The following is a 20,331-nucleotide window of genomic DNA, read 5'->3' on the forward strand; positions in this document are numbered from 1 at the left end:
ATGTCCATTGTAACACTCATCGCAAGGTAGCTCCAAATGCACACAAATTCAAATCCGTGTCATCATGATGATAGAAACAGTGATAGTTAAGCTGAGTGAACAGGCTAACTAGGCTAATCCATTTCATTACATTCCAATCAGGACAACATGACAAGACTGCTAGTAGTGCTACGAGCCGCACTGACAGCAGTTAGAGGATTAAACAACCTTATTTCTGTTACTCCTGTGAGTGGAACCAGGTCGAAGGCTGCAAAACAAAGGTCAAACTCAACAAAAATTATTAGATAGATGACTGTGCAGCGTGCTATAAAAGTGTGAAGCCATACAAAGATGGCTTAGCAGCGGCTAGCGGTGAGTTTGGTAGTTAAAACTGCTTTAAATTCGATTTACAATTTGTGAAAACTATCAGTTTTAAATTGAAAGCCTGATTAAAGACATAAACTTGGGAGTTATCCACACGATACGACAATTCAGTTGCATCTCAAATTTGAAAAATTTGAGAGTACATGAAACTCGCTTGACTTGTGGACGTTTGCCGGTTTCATCATGTGGATGACACAACCTTGCAAATTAACCGCTTCATGGAAACAGTGATAGAAGCTAGTTAACGAAATGACAACTTTTGATAGGATTGAGGAGATGCCTGAAGGGAGAGGACCTGTCTAAGGGAGTCTGAAACCACGGCAGCTTTCATATTCAAATTTACATAAACTGATCATGACAGCGGCATTCTAGTTTATACTGAAAAACAACAAAACAAAAAGTATATACTTTTACCACATATTAAAAAGGTTTCTATTATATGTATGACAGAATTTCCACGATTTCGATCAGATTATTTTTATACAATGTATTTGTCTTTTAAAGGATTCCATTGTTTCATGTCAAATAAGAAAGTATCTCATGTTTGAGTAACCAATTCCTTGAAGATCGGATATGATGATGGCTTAGCCTACCGCAAGTAAAGGCTGCGCATGTTTATAAAAGTATTGTTGTACAAATATTGCCTGTGATCTTGACTGGAAATGTCTGAGTCTAGTGTCAAGGAAACCTTAATGACTGGAGACATGCCCATGGTAGAGAGTAAATTGAGGTTTGATGATACTCCTGTCACTGCCAGTAGCCTTTTTAGGAGTTGAACCCTAACCTGTGTTTGGAGGCCAGGTGTTTTAAACCATCAGGCTACCTCCGGAACTATACTATAGCAAAAAGGGTTTGAACGGAGTTAATTTACAAAATCAGTATTTAAAATGTTTCATAAGCAGTTCCATTTTATGCTAGTGGCGGTCCTCGGCGCATAGGTTCCCAATTCACCACTAATAGCCTGCGGTGCTATCGCCGGTGCTTAGCGACGTATATGGGAACTAGGCTATAGTTGGAGAGACAATCTTAGGTAAAACCAATTGAACCTCAAACTGTTGTTTGAGAGACCTCTGATCTGTGTATCTTGTGTTTACATCTTGCGTACCCCTCACAACTTTAAGAACACTCCGGAAATTGCAGCCTTGATTGAAGTTCATAAAGATACGTAAAAGCCGAGCCAGTTAGGGTCCGTGTACATGCGCATGTGTGGTGATGCATTAATACATCTTAGAAATATTTTATTGTTTTTTTAAGTACAACAGTCAACACATGCCTTATGACAAAGGCGTAGGGTGTCTGCTGCAACATTGGATTGATGCATAAACCATTGATAGAGTAATTAAAATGCCTGTCGCACATCAAGAATATATGGCAAGTGGAGGACAACTCCAAGTATATGGATATGCTACCCCATTCCACAATAAAGAATGTTTGAAACAGTCAATCCTGTATAATAAACATAGCGACTGGAATGTAGCCTTATAGAATCGCTAGGACAGATCAGCAGCAGGACTCCGCTGCCAGTGACAGTAAGTCTAGTAAAGTAGTTCCAGTTATAGAAAATTTAACTCTCAAGATAGCATCTCATGAGGTCTACTGTAGAATGGAACCGTAAATCCCCCAAGATCTATCTTATCAGTGGCAGTACTTTCAACCGTCTTCCTAACGGAGATAAAAACCCCAGGCAAACAGAGGAAAGACAACTTACAGCATCCTTTGAAGATTTCCCACTCGCCTTCATGTCTCTCAGTCTTTTCTCCTGCTTTTCATAATCCTTTATCTGTTCCTTCCGCTTCTGTTTGAACATCTTTTTGAATGACGCTACACAACCAAATACATCCTAATAATAATGCTAAATGACCAAATATGTCCTAATAATAATGCTGAACAACCACCCATATCCTAATAATAATGTTAAACAACCAAATATATCATAATAATTATGCTAAACAACCACATATATCCTAATAATAATGCTAAACAACCAAATATATCATTATAATGATGCTAAACAACGAAATATGTCCTAAAAATAATGCTAAAAAACCAAATATACACTAAAATAATGCTAAACGACCACATATATCCTAATAATAATGCTTAACAACCACATTTATCCTAATAATAATGCTACACAACAACATATATCCTAAAATTAGTGCTACACAACCGCACATGTCCTAATAATAATGCTAAACAACCACATATATCCTAATAATAACGCTTAACCAACAAGTACATCATAATAATAATGCTAAACAACCAAATATATCCTAATAATAATGCTAAACAACCAAATATATCCTAATAATAATACTACACAACCACATATATCCTAATAATAATGTTAAACAGCCACATATATCCTAATAATAAGTGCTACACAACCAAATATATCCTAATAATAATGCTACACAACCACATATATATCCTAATAATAATGCTACACAACCACATATATCCTAATAATAATGCTGCACAACCAAATATATTCTAATAATAATGCTACACAACCACATATATATCCTAACAATAATGCTAAACAACCAAATATATCCTAATAATAGTGCTAAACAACCAAATATATCATAATAATAATACTACGCAAACACATATATCCTAATAATAATGTTAAACAGCCACATATATCCTAATAAAAGTGCTACACAACCACATATGTATCCTAATAATAATGCTACACAACCACATATATCCTAATAATAATGCTAAACAACCACATATATCCTAATAATAGTGCTAAACAACCGAATATATGCTAATAATAATGTTACACAACCACATATATATCCTAATAATAATGCTACACAACCACATTAATCCTAATAATAATGCTAAACAACCAAAAATAACCTAATAATAATGCTAAACAAACAAATATATCCTGAAAAATAGTGCTAAACAACCAAATATATCCTAATAATAATACTACACAACCACATATATCCTAATAATAATGTTAAACAGCCACATATATCCTATTAATAAGTGCTACACAACCAAATATATCCTAATAATAATGCTACACAACCACATATATCGTGAAGCAATCCAAATACATCCAGACATACACATACATCCATGAAGCGAACTACACCAATCACGCAGCATAAATTAGGCAAATTCTACCAACCATAAGAACTGTTTAACAAAAATTACCCCTGAGAAACATGAATATAGCTTAAGTTCCTAATATAATGCAGGCACCCACCATAGTTTCCCTTGTAGAAAAACAGCTTTTGCATGTCAAGGTAAGTAATGTCAGTGCACCTGTTGTCAAGGAAAGATTGGTCGTGGGAAACGATCAGGAGGATCTTTTTCCAATTATGCAGGTAATTGTCTAGCCATATGACAGCATTCAGATCGAGGTGATTGGTCGGTTCATCGAGCAGCAAGAGGGTTGGCTCAAGGAACAAGGCTCTGAGAAAAGTGTACATTTTGTTCTATACAACATTTTGATGCAGATTTCAAAGTACAGTCAAACATGAATAACTCGAACTTTGCGGGACCGAGCAAAAGTGTTCGAATTATCAGAGCGTTCAAGTTATCAGAGCAGTGTCACAAGTCCATGTATTTACTTATTTATTAGTAAATACATGTACATATACAAACTATTATATGAATCAAAATCACAATATGGCTTGTTTCAAATTAAATGCTTCTAGTGTAAAGTTTAAAACGTTTTTATCAAAAAGTATAGAGATTTTTTCAATCACTTGAGATTGGTTTGTTGTTTGAGGTGATGTTATTGCCGGACGTTTTTTAGATTGACATTGGCAAAACTTGATCGTTGTTGAAATGCTAAAAAAAAAAACATCTTTTTCTTTTGAGCGTTTTACCCACGATCAATTTTGCCGATTTTTTTTGAAGTTTATGCAAGGATTACCTCACTTTACCTGGGATTCGTTAAGAGCAACACTCCGAGGCAGTTCAATTAGAAGTTTTACGAGGTTTTATGGTACATTGTATATCACTCACACTTTTTGAATGGATACTTATTGAATGTACACACGTATTCTGTGTTTAGGTCAAACGGTGAATAGTTTTTTTTAGCTAAGACAACGTATACGTTTAATTACAACAATTTTTAAGATTTTTTAAACATTCAACATTCCGACGTTCATTCAACACGGAATTAATGTCGGAAAACTATTCATCGCTTGACCTAAACACAGAATACATGTACGTTCAATAAGTATCCATTCAAAAAGCGCGAGTAATAGAGTGATATACAATGTACCGTAAAACCTCGTAAAACTCCTAATTGAACTGCCTCGGAGTGCTGCTCTTAACGAATACTACTTTCCTTACTTCCGAAGGGCGATCGCTAAGCGGATGTTTGGAATAAATCAAAATTCACCACACCTTTAGAAAAGTCGTTGACAAAAATATTTTGCCGATGGTAGTAATAAAGATGCTTATGAATTACGAAAAGTTGAGGTTTACCTCTATGGCTTGGAATAAAGTGATTTTCTAAAGCGATAACCACCGTTTCGGTAGTTGTTGGGCAAAAACCAGTTCGAGTTAACAGTGTTGAGTTCGAGTTATCTATAGCAATTTATCATTACGTGGGAACGGACCAAAGAAACCGTTCAAGTTAACCATGTGTTCGAGCTATCCGTGGGCGAGTTATCCATGTTTGACTGTATTTTATTATGAATCCTGCATGTAACATTTGTTGGTGATGCAATCTATGGCAAGTATTTTGTCTTCTTCTACAAACAAATCAGTTTTAGTAGCTTAATGACTGTGTATTACATAATTATGTGTGTTTTTCAAAACCATCATCAAAGAGGGGATACTTTAGTGAGTTCTGCATTTTATCATGGTGGCAGTTCCGCAAGAAGCAATCAAAGAAGTTCGGAAATTACGCTAAAATTCTGTAATGATTGTTATTCTTCGATCAGCTGATTTAACAATCTTCCACCTAATATCCATTCTCTTAGCAGAAAAAGGCATTTTAAACGCAAGTTGTCAAACTATTTATTCGATTTTAGCGGCTAACTGTTGCCCTTTTTTTCTTTTATTATTGTTGTATAGCACAATTTGAAAAACATTTCTATTTGAAATGAAATGATTGCCAATAAATTAGCACATATATATAAATATTACTGTACTGGCCATAATTTCAATAAATAGTAAAAAACTATTTATATATAACATGACTATGTAACATTTGTAAAATAATTTTTTTAGTAAAAAGCTATTTGTAAAAGCCGTGTCCATCTATTTGTCCAAAACTACACGTCGAGGTTAGAAAAAAGATTGCTTTAAAGAGGATTCGAACTCACAGCTCTTAAGTTCATGGATTGTCACTCCTCCACCTGTGCCAATTGATTGCTTTCCACACTATGGAATAATCGTGCAATTAGTTATTACACCTTACAATTTCTCACATCCTCCCGACATTGCCATGGTATTAGATATTATAAAAGTATAAATAAACAAATAGTCATCTTACAATATAATAACAAGGTGATAACCTTCCCAAGCATGCACCACAATAGACCAATATTCTGACTTCTATAGTCCTAGAGGACAGACCTGGCAAGAGAAACTCTCATCATCCAGCCACCAGAGAAGTGTTTGGTTGGTCTCTCCTGCATCTCCTTGGTGAAAACGAGACCGGCTGAGATACGCCTGGCCTTGGGTTCCGCTGAATCTACTCCGATAGCTTTCATTTCCTCTTATACCTAACAAAAGGCCATCAGATGTAGTTGTGGTCTCTACTTTAATTCACAACATTTTAACACAATCATATACCACCTTGTAGTACACAAAAAGAGAAATAGTTTGTCAACCTCAATTTTTTTAATGAACTCGAGATAAAACCGAAAGATAGAACATTTATTTAGATATATATTTATAGATATATACTTATAAATATATTTATATCTTTAAATAAAAATAAATAAAAAAAATTGTTTCCTCACCCCGGTTAACCCGTATGGGTGATAAATTCTGCTCTAATTCAGGTCTCCTACCAGAGAACTGAGAGTTTGAGCACTCGCCTCAAGATCTTAGCTGTTCCCAATAGCGCACTTTTCTGCAACTCACCTGAGTTAATTGTTGTTGGTATTTGGGCAAGCCACATTTTATGCGCCGGTGTTATTGCGCCCAGTGCCCCAATGACTACCGGGATTACAGTTGTTCTTACATTCCAGCATTTTTCAATCTCTTCTCCAAGAGGGAGATATTTCTCTACCTTTTCTTTTTCTTTGCTGGCTATATTGTAGTCATTGGGTACTGCTATATCTATTATAGTAGCCCACTTGTTCTCCTTGTCTACCACCACGGACATGCTTGTCAGTTCGGATGTAGAAGTCTTAAAGTGTAGAAGTATAAATACATATAAATTTATACATAAATATGTTTAAATATATATTTATATACAAAGAAATATTTAAATACAAATATATCTTTATATATAAATATATTTTAAAATATATATATTTATATATATCTTTATATATAAACAAGCTGTGCCACCCGGCGTTGCCCGTGTAATAGAAAAGTCTTTGGACAGAAAATTGATTTGTATTTAACATATAACAACATTTGCCATTATAACTTTCAAAGTACATATCATGAGAGAAGTGTGTCGTGTAGTTGAAATAAATTAAGAGAGAAATAAAAACAACTGTAAAGGTTTTACAACTTTGTCAAACAACTGTACCTTTCAAGCTAGTAGCCTGGCATATTGCCAATGGAAAACTCCACTAAGCTAGTTAATAAGGTTAGGCTTCCAATGACAGTAAGAATTCCATGAATTTCCATGAAAGTCCATGAATTTGAGGCTTTATTGTTGTCAAGCTCAGCTGTTCTAATAATAGCCATAGCCGGATTTCCAACAGACATACGGACTTTGAGAAATATATATATATAGATTATAGTAGTTTTTATCAAAAATTATCAGTGTTGTTCTATCATTTGCGACTTTTTTGACGTTTGAAGAAATTTGACTACCACAATGTTTCAAGATTAAAATCAAGTAAACTTGATCATGGTTAAAATGATAAGGAGAAAAATATGTGCCGAAATAACGGCACTATTCGCTCAGCTGACCGGTCTCTCTCTTTATTGATATCAGCTATTGTGTTAAAGTTGGCACTATTCTGTTAGTCTCTTAAGCCTGGTTTCCATATGACAGCGCAAGGCGCGCAACAAGGCGCACGACGTCGTGCGTAGGCCAGTTGTGATATGGAACTGTCAACACACGACGGTCGCGCGACGTGCGTACGCTGATCGCAAGTATCCAACAGAATGGATCCTCGCGATGGGTGCGTGCGATTATGTATCCCACAATACACCGCTCGACCTTGTCAACCTATCCCACAATTCAAGCGAAGGGCTTTGTTCCGAAGAAATCGGTCTCCCGTACGAAAGAGTAAGCCTGATTTTTATTTGACCACATAATTTCGCAGCGGAGGTCTGTTTTTCCGAAGAAATATGTCTCTCTTACGAAAAAGTAAGGAAAATATCCACCCTGTCCAATGCAAGCATGGATCTTACGCGCGATATGGAAACACTACCTCGCGGCCCAAGAAATGCATTGCGCACGATCGATGGGCCACACGTGATCATTGCGCTGTCATATGGAAACCAGGCTTTAGCAACCATAGATGCCATAATCACACGTTCTTGAATCTGAGTGTTTTAATTGTGATCAGGTTACGAAGAATTTAATCTTGAAACATCCTGAGAGTCAGATCACCTTCAACATCATAAACCATCACAAATAATAGAAGATACTGATATTCTCTGAAAAGGACTATTAGAATGTAGTGTAAGTTTATCTTTAACCGTAATGAAACACGCCCAAGTTTTAAAGAGCAAGCAACTCCACATTGAACAGGAGATAAAATACACACTGTCGGGAGGTAGGACTCAAAGATGAGCTCAGATAAGCAGCAAAATGCCATAAAGCTAATCAAGTTAACGATGATACATGGTCACAGTAGTTTAGTTACCTTCTATGAAAACTAGAGCTGTCAATCTATGCAGTCAGATCTATTAGTAAGCAAAGATGTATCTATACATATTTTATGCCTATGATTTTACACACAGATATTGGAATGCCTCCAAAAGTGTCTATATCATTCATTTTACCAATTTCAGGGACAGTTGAGGGATATTCCTCACCTCCTTAAGACGAGTGCCCGCATCAGCCTGCCCATTTTCAAAGTCAGCAGACAACTTCTTCTCTAGCTCTAGCAGCGAGTATACCGGGTGTATCGTCTGCTTTTACCTCTACGAACAAAATAGGTACAGTGTGAGACAAAAATGTTGTGACGCGCAACCATCAAATAAATTAAGAAACAAAATAAAACAACTATAAACGTGTTTAAATGTAAATGTGAAATAACTGGATCTAGGAAACATGTTTAGCAGCATACCAAAATATACTACAGACAGCAGCTAAGTTACATGCTAATCCTATACTATGGTTACACAACCAACTTACTGAAAGTTGTTATCATTTCTTCCACAACCACTAAAGGAAATCTCAAAACATTGCATCTCTGCTCCATCAACTAAGAAAGATGCCTTTGCATAAGACTGTCACTAGTGGCAGTTGACTACCAATGATTCTGTTGCTGTAGGAAGGCATGCTCTCTCACAATGACTCTCTCACTCTCACAGCGGTCCTAATAATGCACGGGATAAAATCGCCTAGTATGTTTGCGCCTTAAATATGCCTGATATGATTGCTCTGTTATGAAACAAGCAAACACTCCTAAACAAACAGGAAAAACTGGATTCAGCATTCTTACACAAGCTTTTAGAAACATGAAATTTTAAATTTAGTTTTAGTGAATTAGTTTTTTAGTTTGTGAGTGACTGAATGTCATCACAGTATAGAGAGCTGCCTTGTCCTAGTAGGTCTAGTCATCTAGAACTCCTGACCTACAACAACAGGTTATGATTCAATTCCCAGAAAGGTCATGGGTGGTGTCAGAATTACACCCAACCTTAATCTGCTCTCTGTAACCGGGCATGTCTCCAATAATTCCTCTGCTACCGAACTAAGACATGTCCAGCCAAGATCACAGAGCCGTAGTTTGTGCCTTTCGAGCCGTAGTTTTGCCTTTTAAATCCAAATACAAAAAACTTTATAAAAAGTGACACAATTATGACCTTGCGATAAAGACCAGTTTATTCTTTACTGCTTCCAATTTGCTGTTCTGAAGGAAAACTATTAACATAATCTCACCTTGTTCACAGAGCAAGATATCAATGTTAGGTGGAATATTCGCTTTACGCTGGGTCATGTGGTTGAGTAGAGTTGTCTTCCCATGCCCAGTGGGCCCAACGAGACCATACCTCCTTTGGTTGGCTATGGTGAGAGATGCATTCACAAACAAGTCTTTTCCACGTGATCTTATTGAAAAGTTCTCTACCTGCAACATTACATGTTTGTCATAGAATTACATGAGGAACACGCAGCCACCACTTTCACTTGACACATCTGAAAGCCATCGCCAATCCAATATATCATTGGCGAATCATTTAGCAGACATTAACAACGGTCTAAAAGGCTTTTACGATCACTCGCCAGCTATTGACCACCACTTGGCAGTTAATGTCAATCACTGTCGCCAGGCAATAATCGACAACAACTTGAAATCCTTAACAAAATCGTCACATCTTCACTGCATCACTGCAGCAATGTTGTCACTGCATCTCAAGAACTTGTCAACTTTCAACAAAACACAAAAAATTCTGATTTGCCTTTTCTTAATTATAATTGTGTTGAAAGAACAGAGTGAACAATTATTCATGTTATAAAAGTAATAAAACCCAATAGTTTACCAAAATATAATTAATATATATTAATTATATTATTATTAATTATATTAATCGATATAAAGAAACTTGTTTGGTTTGAGCGCTGATAAATTTATAATAATTGTGTCACAGTTGCCTAATAAAGCACTAGTGATAAAAGACTTAGCAAAACTGAACTCTGATTGGCTACTGCTGTGTCGCCACCTTTCTTTGCCCGCCAATTTTTTCGTTTTTCATACCAACTATCGTAAAAACTTTCATTTTTATCTCGAACCATACATGCTACTCCACTGGCAGCGGAGTGTGCCGTGAAGGATCATCAGGTGTAATAAATATGCACACAATTATTCTAACTTGTTGCAAGTTGATGGAGCAGTGCAGTTAGTAGTGTGCCTGCCTGCAGAGTCAAATATTCGAGTTAAATTTCAGTTGTGTCGCTTTTTACCCTAAAGCCTGGTTCCCATATCGAAAGTGAGACCCCGGCAGTAATTTTGTGCAGCGAGACACTCACGGTGCTAGGCTCAGCAGCTTCTGCTCACATAAAGCTGCATCACAAATAATTGCATAAAAATGTTCGTTCACCAAGCCATTTCGAAAATGCTGACCTTAACCTTTACGGTGCATTTCGTGAAGGTTTTGCCTGCGACTCTTAGCGAAAGTTGAACAGCGTGCAGGTTCACATTTCACATTAATAATAAAGGCTTGGCAGCTAAGACACTACTCCTACCCAGAGGCAACCAATTTACCTTCATACCGCTGCGTATTTATGCATGCTCAACAACCATACTAACATTTGGCCTAATTTTGTGGATAAATATAAACTTATTTTTTAATGAATTTGTAGTAATGCACATATACTGCCAAGTTACACCAAAACCAGGCTAAGGAGGCAAATATCAGTTGATATTTAATAAGAGACTACAACTCTGGTGGTCTCGCGAGCTGTGAGAGATTGTCATGTGTAATAACTATGTGCACAAGTATTCTTAAATGCTGCAAGGGAGTTGATAGATGTGAGTGGCAGTGTGCTCGGCTGTTAATCCGAATGTTTTACTGTGAATCTTGTGCTATAGAATTTTTTTTCAACATCTAACCATGTCTTCGAACAAACATACTTGGGTCTTATTATAACAAATATTCATATGTAAAACATCCTTAAATTTCCATTTATGCACATAATGACATAATTCATCAAATAAATATTTAACAAACTATGAGTTATTGACAAATAACATGTTTACTTTAAGAGGTTCGAGAATGACGATCACCACTGTGGTTAAATATGACTGAGGAGCAATGGAGTCTAACCTTAATGTCAAGGGCATTGTCAAGGAGATTACATGACTTGCTCGACTTATCGGCCTGTGAGAGGGTAAACCGGTCCTCAGCCTTCAGAGCATCCAACTGCTCCCCAAATAGCTTCCGTTTCTTCATTTTCTTTAGCGCTTTTCGGGTGAGCTTAGCTGTTGTCTCCGCCTCCTCCTTCTGTAACAGAAGGAATCAAAGCTACCATATAACAGCCTGAACAGTGCCAAGTAAGCCTATCTTTATAGTTAAGTAAAACCTCTACGAACTTTCAAACATACGACGGGGAAGTTCAGCAAACATTTCACATGAAACTGAAATGTAACATGTAAGAAAACTCATATTTCTAACTTTGAAGGTTTAAAATCTCTAGAAAAAATTGTTGTCGAAAATTAAAAATCAAAGACAAAAATCAATAAAGAGTATGTAAGCTAAGTTAGTTTAAACATTCCCTAATAAAAGTGACACTATAAAGGTGCGATTTTAGCTGGCTGCTGTCCAATACATCAACAGCAAGCTACTGGTCGATTGTAAGACATGATCTAGTCGATCACAGAGCCGTTCGTTCTATATCCGTTGAACCCATCAACATTAAATGCTGTAATTACTCCCTTTTAAAAATCTCTGAGGTCATCTGACGTGATAAAACTGACGCATGTGTGATTGGCTGAAATAGGCAAGCATGACAACCTCAGTCCAATTTTATTAATTTTCAAAACAAGCTATTTGCGAATAAGATTGACTTTTGAGTGATGAAGACAACAAAGCTTCCCCCAGTTGGCTACGTATAAATATTGACAAATATAATCTCACTAGCAACATAAAGATGAAAGCCATGAGGATAAAGAGAAATGGTTCATCAAGGGTTTTAGATAATATTTTTCTAATACGTAAAAAAAAACAAGATAAGGTCGGGTTGGCACACTTTGACCTTTAATAAAAAGGTGATAGTTTGATGACCTTTGACCATTGACCTACTTGTGTCTTAACGCCTTTTGACTTTTTAGTGAAAATCCCTCTATCGTCTTGTACAATAACTGATTGAAAACTAAACATTTCAACAACGCTGTCATTGGTCACCTCTCTCTCCTCAGGGTCGAGATACGGGTTATAATCATCATTCACTTCTGCCTCATCATACTCCACCTTAGGAGCTTTCTTTAGTGACTCAAGATCTAGAGAAAGTGGGTGTGATACAAAATGAAATAAGCACATGGAATAATACAACAGTTGAACATGGTTACTACAATATACGGCATGGGGAAGGAGACAGGGGCAGGTCAGCAGAGATGGTCTAATAGGCAACATTGTCTTGAAGACTAGTGTCCTGCCACTCACGCTGTTTGACATCAGTGAGAACCATGAACTACTATATTATAATACAGCTTTCAATAATACTATAACACAATCTTCACCATTACTATTGCCCAGCTAGTATCGACTAGCTGCAGTGCTACTGTGCATGGGTGCTTCATAATGCCTTAAAGATGTGGCTGTGTCAAAAAGGTCGACTTAATGAAATTAAGACTAACAATAGACTAAAACATCAGCTACAATTTGATGTCAGTTTTGTCTTTGTAGTCTAACCCTGTCCAGAAATATATGCGTTTGAATGAGGCCATCTTTTAAAAAGCTGAGATTCCAGTGGATGCTTCATTCATAACGTAACGAGTGATATATGTGAAAAGAGTCAAAGAGCGATAAATATAAGATCTTTTCTTTAGCCAATCATCAGTTAGTCTATGATTTCGAAGATCCTCGTTGTATGGGGAGATTACTCTATTACTAGTTAGTTACGGGCATCGACTACTAGCAGATTCTAGTAGCTACATGCATTGACATATTTATTTTACATTAATCATCAGACAAACAGACCGGTTATGGTTAGAGCTGACAGGCGTCAGCAGCGTTATCTTGCAGAGGAAAATAGGAGAATGGAGGTAAATTTATCTTCAACTTTGAGTATCCTATACGTATATAATAATAATTAAGTACTCACATAATAATTTTAGTACTCATGAATACATCTAATAAGTAAAATTATAACTTTTTGCTATCACGAATCATCGTTGCATAACCTTTTAATCGTTTCACAATTATTTATCATTTCACCTAGCTATAGCTTTTTATTTGGCATTTTTAGCAAGTAAATTAGATTTATGATTAGAATTTATGATCAGTGTGTAATTCGAATTGTCGGTTTGGCGTATTTATGCTTTTGTTAAAGAATAGAGAAAGCATAATATTATTATGCTTTATTATTTATCTTGAGGTGTTGACTGGTGTTTTAAAAAAAGAATCAAGGAGATTGACCAACCAGAAGCTGAGATATAGCCAGCCAAACATAGGTCTACCTAAAAACGAATCGGAGGAAAAACCCCTCGAAAACCCCAAAAGTTGTGACGTATAAAATCGACTTATTGGATATGTGCCGGAGTTGCGCACCCTTACCTCCATTGCGTATACTGATTGTTTTAGGCTGTGAGATGCGAAACGCTTCTCGCGGTAGTAAATAATTTACAGACAAGCTTTGGTTTCTCAAAAAAATCAAGCAAACATTGTGTGGTTAAGGCAACTGCCCACAACCCCCTGCCATGATTTGTCAAAACAGAAGAGGATATTTTGATTATTGTGCCTCAAACTTCAACTCTATATGCACCGAAGATCGTCTGTTGAACAAACGGCGCGTGTATAGCCTATGCCGGTCTATAATTTACAATATCCGCTATTCGCAGTTTGTTTACCAGTCGAATAAGACACGCGGGTGTAAATCTTTGTTCCTTCTTCATCTTTGTACCTACTGCAGCATTTAGTTGATTTTTAGGATTATTGTCACTGTTAATTAAACTGTAAGTTCACTACAGCCATATTTTTGAAAAGAATAACTTGACCGTGCTGCTCTTGTCGTAAGAAAAGAAAACAACTTTTGATTTGATTCTTCTGTCTATGTTATCTATAATTGTTTTTTATGATTAATTAATATAATCATAATGCATATTATACAAAATAATAATATACCTTTGTATAGAATTAACGATGTAATTAATATAATTTGTAGAAAATTCCAAATGATAATCGCGATTGATGATTGATTGAAGAAAATACTATGCAGATACTTATGCTGAAGTTCATATCTTATCATTTAATATATTACTTACTGAACTGATCATAGATGCGTGTAATTATTTCATGCTAAAACTAATCTACACGTCAGAGGGACTGGTTCGGAATTTTTGGAGCAATGATTGTTAGGCCCAATTTGATTAGTCTATTCTTTCTACGATTAAACCAATTAAACCGTCGTGATTGTTATAGGAGCGCGCATTAGTTGGCTTGATTGACCAATGGCACACAAGTCGATTTCATACGTCATATTTTTATGCTAATATGAGGATTACCAAAACACTTATGTTTTTTGGTAGACCTATGTTTGGCTGGCTATATCTCAGCTTCTGGTTGGTCAATCTCCTTGATTCTTTTTTTAAAACACCATTCCACACCTCAAGATAAATAATAAAGCATAATAATATTATGCTTTCTCTATTCTTTAAACATTTATTCGTTTTGAAAATTACACTCGCAATCTAACTCTCAAATTGAAAGCTTTCAGTAGATACGCATTAGAACGAGATATATATGAAGGACATTTATTACATTGTTTTATTGTTACAGGATGTTTATGTGGTTCACTAGGGAAGCGGTCGTGTTGGTCTGAAAACTGCCATAAATGGGAAAGAGAGACACGAATGTGTTCTGCCAAACCATGTTTCGTTTGAGTTTGCTGCAGTAAATATATTTGTACCATTGTATGAGCTGAAACTATGTGAATGCCACAACTTGGATGGATTTTTTTAATAAAAACTTTATGCTGCGATAAAAAACTTTTGGCTTGTAAAAATTATTTAATAAAATATATTGTTCAAAACAATGCCAAACATGATTTGCAGAACACACTGAATACATCATAGCCCTGTTGTCATCTGTGTTGAAATATTTTCTGATAGACGTATTTATGAAATGTAATCAGAGATGCGTTGGCAGGTACTTCTGCTTAGCTCGACTCAATTCCAACGGACCTAATATTGAGTTCATAAAAGGTTATGCTCCACCCTACTAAACAAAAGCAGGTGAGTCCACAAACCGCTAACCAGGTGCAAGAATGGTTTTAGTAATCCTCTGTCGGAAGCGGTGGGTTAATTGATTTCAACGAACTTGACGTTGTTGTGCGTTCCCTATTTTGGTCAACTCATCAAACCATTTGTTTTGTACTTGAATTAACTAATCGAATGGGACCAGTAAATTTTCTCTACAAATCGATACTGATAATGAATACATAATGTTGACTTTGCATGATTTTTTGGGAAGCTGTTGGTTTCGCCATTTATTCGAACATATCCTCTTCACTGATGATGACGTGCTTATTTTGTTTAGTAGCTAGTTTCTGGTGTAAGTCGCAACTGAGAACTTAGCTGGTACAAAAGCCATGATGAAATAATTTAACTCGACAACCTAATTACCGCTGACCAGTAGAATCGTAGTCGGTACTCAGATGTTTACACAGCATTTAGAAGAAGCTAATATGACAAGTTCTTAATTTCACTTATTTGAGGCGTTTGAGACATTCATAATAATGTATCTGTAGATGGAATTAAAATTTTATTTCTAGCGAACATGATCAAACACAAAAAATATACACAAATAGGACGCATAGGACTAGACTTCTATCGCAAAAGCCGATGTTAATACGAGAGATAGAGACAGGTTGTATCACTCGTTACATCATTTTGGGCAAGTCTAGGCACGTTTTTAGGCCTGTGCGTTTTCACCGCGATCAATTTTTCCGATTTTAATCTTGAAATATCTTGACATTGAGATCGCCTAACACAACAAACAACATATCAACTAGTAGACAAAGAAAAATACTTTCTTAATATAATAATAATATATAATAATAATAATAATATATCAACTGACAGACCGAAAAAGTTTTCTTTTAAAATCAACTAAAAATTGACGCAACCGCATCTTTAAGACAGACTACTAATAGATGGTTAGCAGCATACCAAAATATGCGACAGACAGCAGCTAAGTTACATGCTAATCCTACACCATAGTTACACAACTAACTTACTGAAAGTTGTTGCTATTTCTTCCACAACCACCAAAGGAAATCTCAAAACATTCCATCTCTGCTCCATCAACTAAGAAATATGCCTCTGCATGAAACTGTCACTAGTGGCAATTGACAACAAATGATTTTGTTGCTGTAGGAAGGCATGCTCTCTCACAATGACTTTTGGTTCTGCAACAAATTGTACATTATTAACAGTTCTCTTTGCAAGTTGTGATTAACTGAAATCATAGGGATGTTTGTTACTATGTTTCAATCGTGTGGATGATGCAGATTTGGAGTTGTGTTCCCATGTGATAAGTGTTTCAATGAACATTCTCATGTAGTAGATTACCAATCAAAATTGATCGACTGAAGTGTGTAAAATGTTTATAATAGAATAGTTTGCCCAGCAGTTTCCTCCACGTCAGTCACAGAAACCAATTTCCGCTGTCATGAGCTTGAAACATTTGACAGTTATCGGAAGTAACATAACACACCTGACCTGCCAAATTTTCCTGGTTCCATCTTGAGGATGGAGACAAATTCTCTGTTTCGTGAAAAGTATTCGTAAAATCTTTGTAAGAAAAATCTTTCTTTAAAAAAGTTCATTTGGATGCTTTATCGTCGAATAGCACAGCAGTGAAAAAATATCTAAGGACGGAAGGCAGTGAAAAAGAATTTGGGAAACAAAATGAAGCTGAAATGTCAAAGTTGAAGCAGCAGTCAGATCGCAACTGGTACCTTATGTCAAGAGCCGGTCAATACTAAATAACTTTTTTCCAATTCATTTATTATTGTTTCTGTAAAATATTATGAATGTTTCTGTTTATGTCCCATGTTTTGACTATTTCTCACTTTGACTAGTCAAGGTGGCCTCCGGGCTGAAAAATGTGCAAAATTTGATGGATTATTATATACCTACAAGTTTCCAGATTTATGACAAACCATTACATAACACAATGGATCAAGGTACGGCCACACAAGTCGATTTCCTCGTAAATTTTGACTGAAATCACGAAATGAGCGCAAAACACAAAATTATTTGACCGAAATTCTCAGAATTGTCACAGCTGTGCATGCACACCGGCATTGTTGACGAACCACCATTAATCGGTTGACCAAATTAGCAGCGAGTGTGAGTTTAGCAGTTTCAAAGATTGGTATAGTCCAAGACACATATTACAACACAATAAAAGTACCAGCGCAATACAACATAGTAAATACGATGTAACTGCGTAGATTGTGTTACTGTTGGTTCTTTATCGTTTGGACACCATGGCTATGAATCGTTACTATTCTAATAATAATTGTTTTACCTGCAAAACTTCCGCTGTGGAAAAAGTTGCCATCTCTTGCTTCGTAATTACTTTTAATATTGCGTTAGTATCTTTCTTGTGTGTCGCGTTATGCGTCTTGATCTATGTAAATAGCAAAAGGTGCTAGAATTGTGCTCGCTAATAAACTGTTTAGCTAATTAAAAGCGTTTAGTCGTCGATTTCAGTGTGTTATACAGCTCTGACAATTCTGAGAATTTCGATTGAATTATTTTTTGTTTTTCATTCATTTTGTGTTTTCGATTGAAATCAGTGAAAGAATCGGCACATATGATCATACCTGTATAGTTCTTAAAAATCAAAACACGTGATTGTACCTGTATAGTTCTTCTATTGCACCTAAACAGCCACATTTTGCTACAAATGTCGTAAAATCAAAAATATGTGCCAAGAGCTTTCATACAACATTTTTAAATATATTAAATATCCTTTTCTATTTGTTTGATATGAGCGAATAACCAAAAGCTTTTTATATATATCGTATCTTGTGCTGACCTGGCCCACCTGTCAAACTTTGAAAAGTCAATGCTGCCCCCGGGGAGAAAAATGCACCCATCAGTGCCCTAGACTCTAAACGCTGCCCTAGATGATCCTATTTTTAAGGCAGAGGCAACTCATTCCTGCTGGTAAAATATATCTACATGCATACATGTATTTCATAATATTTAATATGATACGAGCAATTTTAAAGAAAAAATGCTTTCAGCAGGAAGCATGAGGCTGCCCAGCACACTATTACCTGCACTAACTGACTGTCTTAGCATAACTAGTTGTTAATAAAGTTAGCAGTGATGATCCCATATGACAACCTCTAGTCACATTGTTATGACGGTTTACTGTTCTAGGACCAACAGACTTGATGGTAAAGTTGATTAGTAAAAGGAGTTGCCTTCTAGTGCAGATTTTAAAATGATTTGCATAAATGTGCACACTGTAGAAGTCAAAATAAATAGCCAAACCCTTCAGCAGTTTGTTCAAGTAAACTTTGCTTTTTCATTAAACTGAAATTTTAAATCAAATATATTAATAACAAATGATAAAGAGCTCAAATAATTTAGTATTTTGTAAAACATTTAAATAAATTTTATAGCGCATTTGTGATAACAAAACCCTGAATTAAATTAAAATAATCACGATAACTTTAAACAAATGTTGAAAAGAAAAATTAAAATGCTTGCTCATAGCGTGGAATCTAAAAACGACCGTTGAAGCTAATTTGCAATGACAAAATGAACAGAAGCCTCAGCTGCTTTAATAATTGCTATGATAGAAATGCTATGTAAATGAGAGGCAAATTATTAGACTATAAAATGAGAGGTTTACACAAAGTCCAAATTGGAACATGACAGTGGCTATTTACAGACATATGGTATATGAGAACCTACATCATCATGTCTTCAGTTTGTCAAGTGAAAGGGATGACAACTCTAAGCTTAGGGTGAGAAATGCCTAAAATTCCTTTGTTCTCTAGAGTTTGTGTTGCCTGCTAGTCTTCCAAACTCCATTCTCAAAGTTGGTTAGCAATGGTTGCCATAAGGAGGAAGTAGTGCTGCCTGTAAGAACAGAATTTCTAAACTAAATCATGTGTAAAATTAACTTAATGAAAAAAAACAGCAAAAATATTATCATTGCTGTACAGCAGACACCCCTATACAATAGACACCCCTATACAGTAGACACCCCTATACAGTGGACACCCCTATACAGTAGACACCCCTATACAGTGGACACCCCTATACAGTAGACACTCCTATACAGTGGACAGTCCTATACAATAGACACCCCTATACAGTAGACACTCCTATACAGTGGACAGTCCTATACAGTAGACACTCTTATACAGTAGACACTCCTATACAGTAGACACTCCTATACAGTAGACACTCCTATACAGTAGACACTCCTATACAGTAGACACTCCTATACAGTAGACACTCCTATACAGTAGACACTCCTATACAGTAGACACTCCTATACAGTAGACACTCCTATACAGTAGACACTCCTATACAGTAGACACTCCTATACAGTAGACACTCCTATACAGTAGACACTCTTCTACAATAGACACTCTTATACAATAGACACTCTTATACAGTAGACACTCCTATACAGTAGACACTCCTATACAGTAGACACTCCTGTACAGTAGACACTCATATAATGTGTATATCAGATACATTAGACACTCCTATAATGTATATCTCCTATAACATAAATTCCGGATAACGTAGAAATTTTATTTAGTTTCCACTTCATACTATTTAAACATGTTTGTATAACGTAAAGTGTCAAGTCGGTCGAGTTTTTATATTCAATTAGAATGTTAGTTTATCTCACCGCACTTGCGGAGGAAAAACAACATGCATATAGCGTAATATTGTTATATACGTGCGTGTAGCGTGATAT

General features: G+C 35.9%; 1 long non-coding RNA gene and 1 pseudogene across 1 annotated transcript in view; both read right to left on the minus strand.

Moving 5' to 3' along the window:
* Positions 1-20,331, minus strand: part of LOC137398875 (uncharacterized) — a 124,201-nt gene that overhangs the window by 1,622 nt on the left and 102,248 nt on the right. The window lies entirely within an intron of this gene.
* On the minus strand, positions 218-17,113 carry LOC137398774 (ATP-binding cassette sub-family F member 1-like; annotated as a pseudogene).

Source organism: Watersipora subatra, chromosome 6 (assembly GCF_963576615.1).
Source record: "Watersipora subatra chromosome 6, tzWatSuba1.1, whole genome shotgun sequence".
Taxonomy (NCBI): Eukaryota; Metazoa; Bryozoa; class Gymnolaemata; order Cheilostomatida; family Watersiporidae; genus Watersipora; species Watersipora subatra.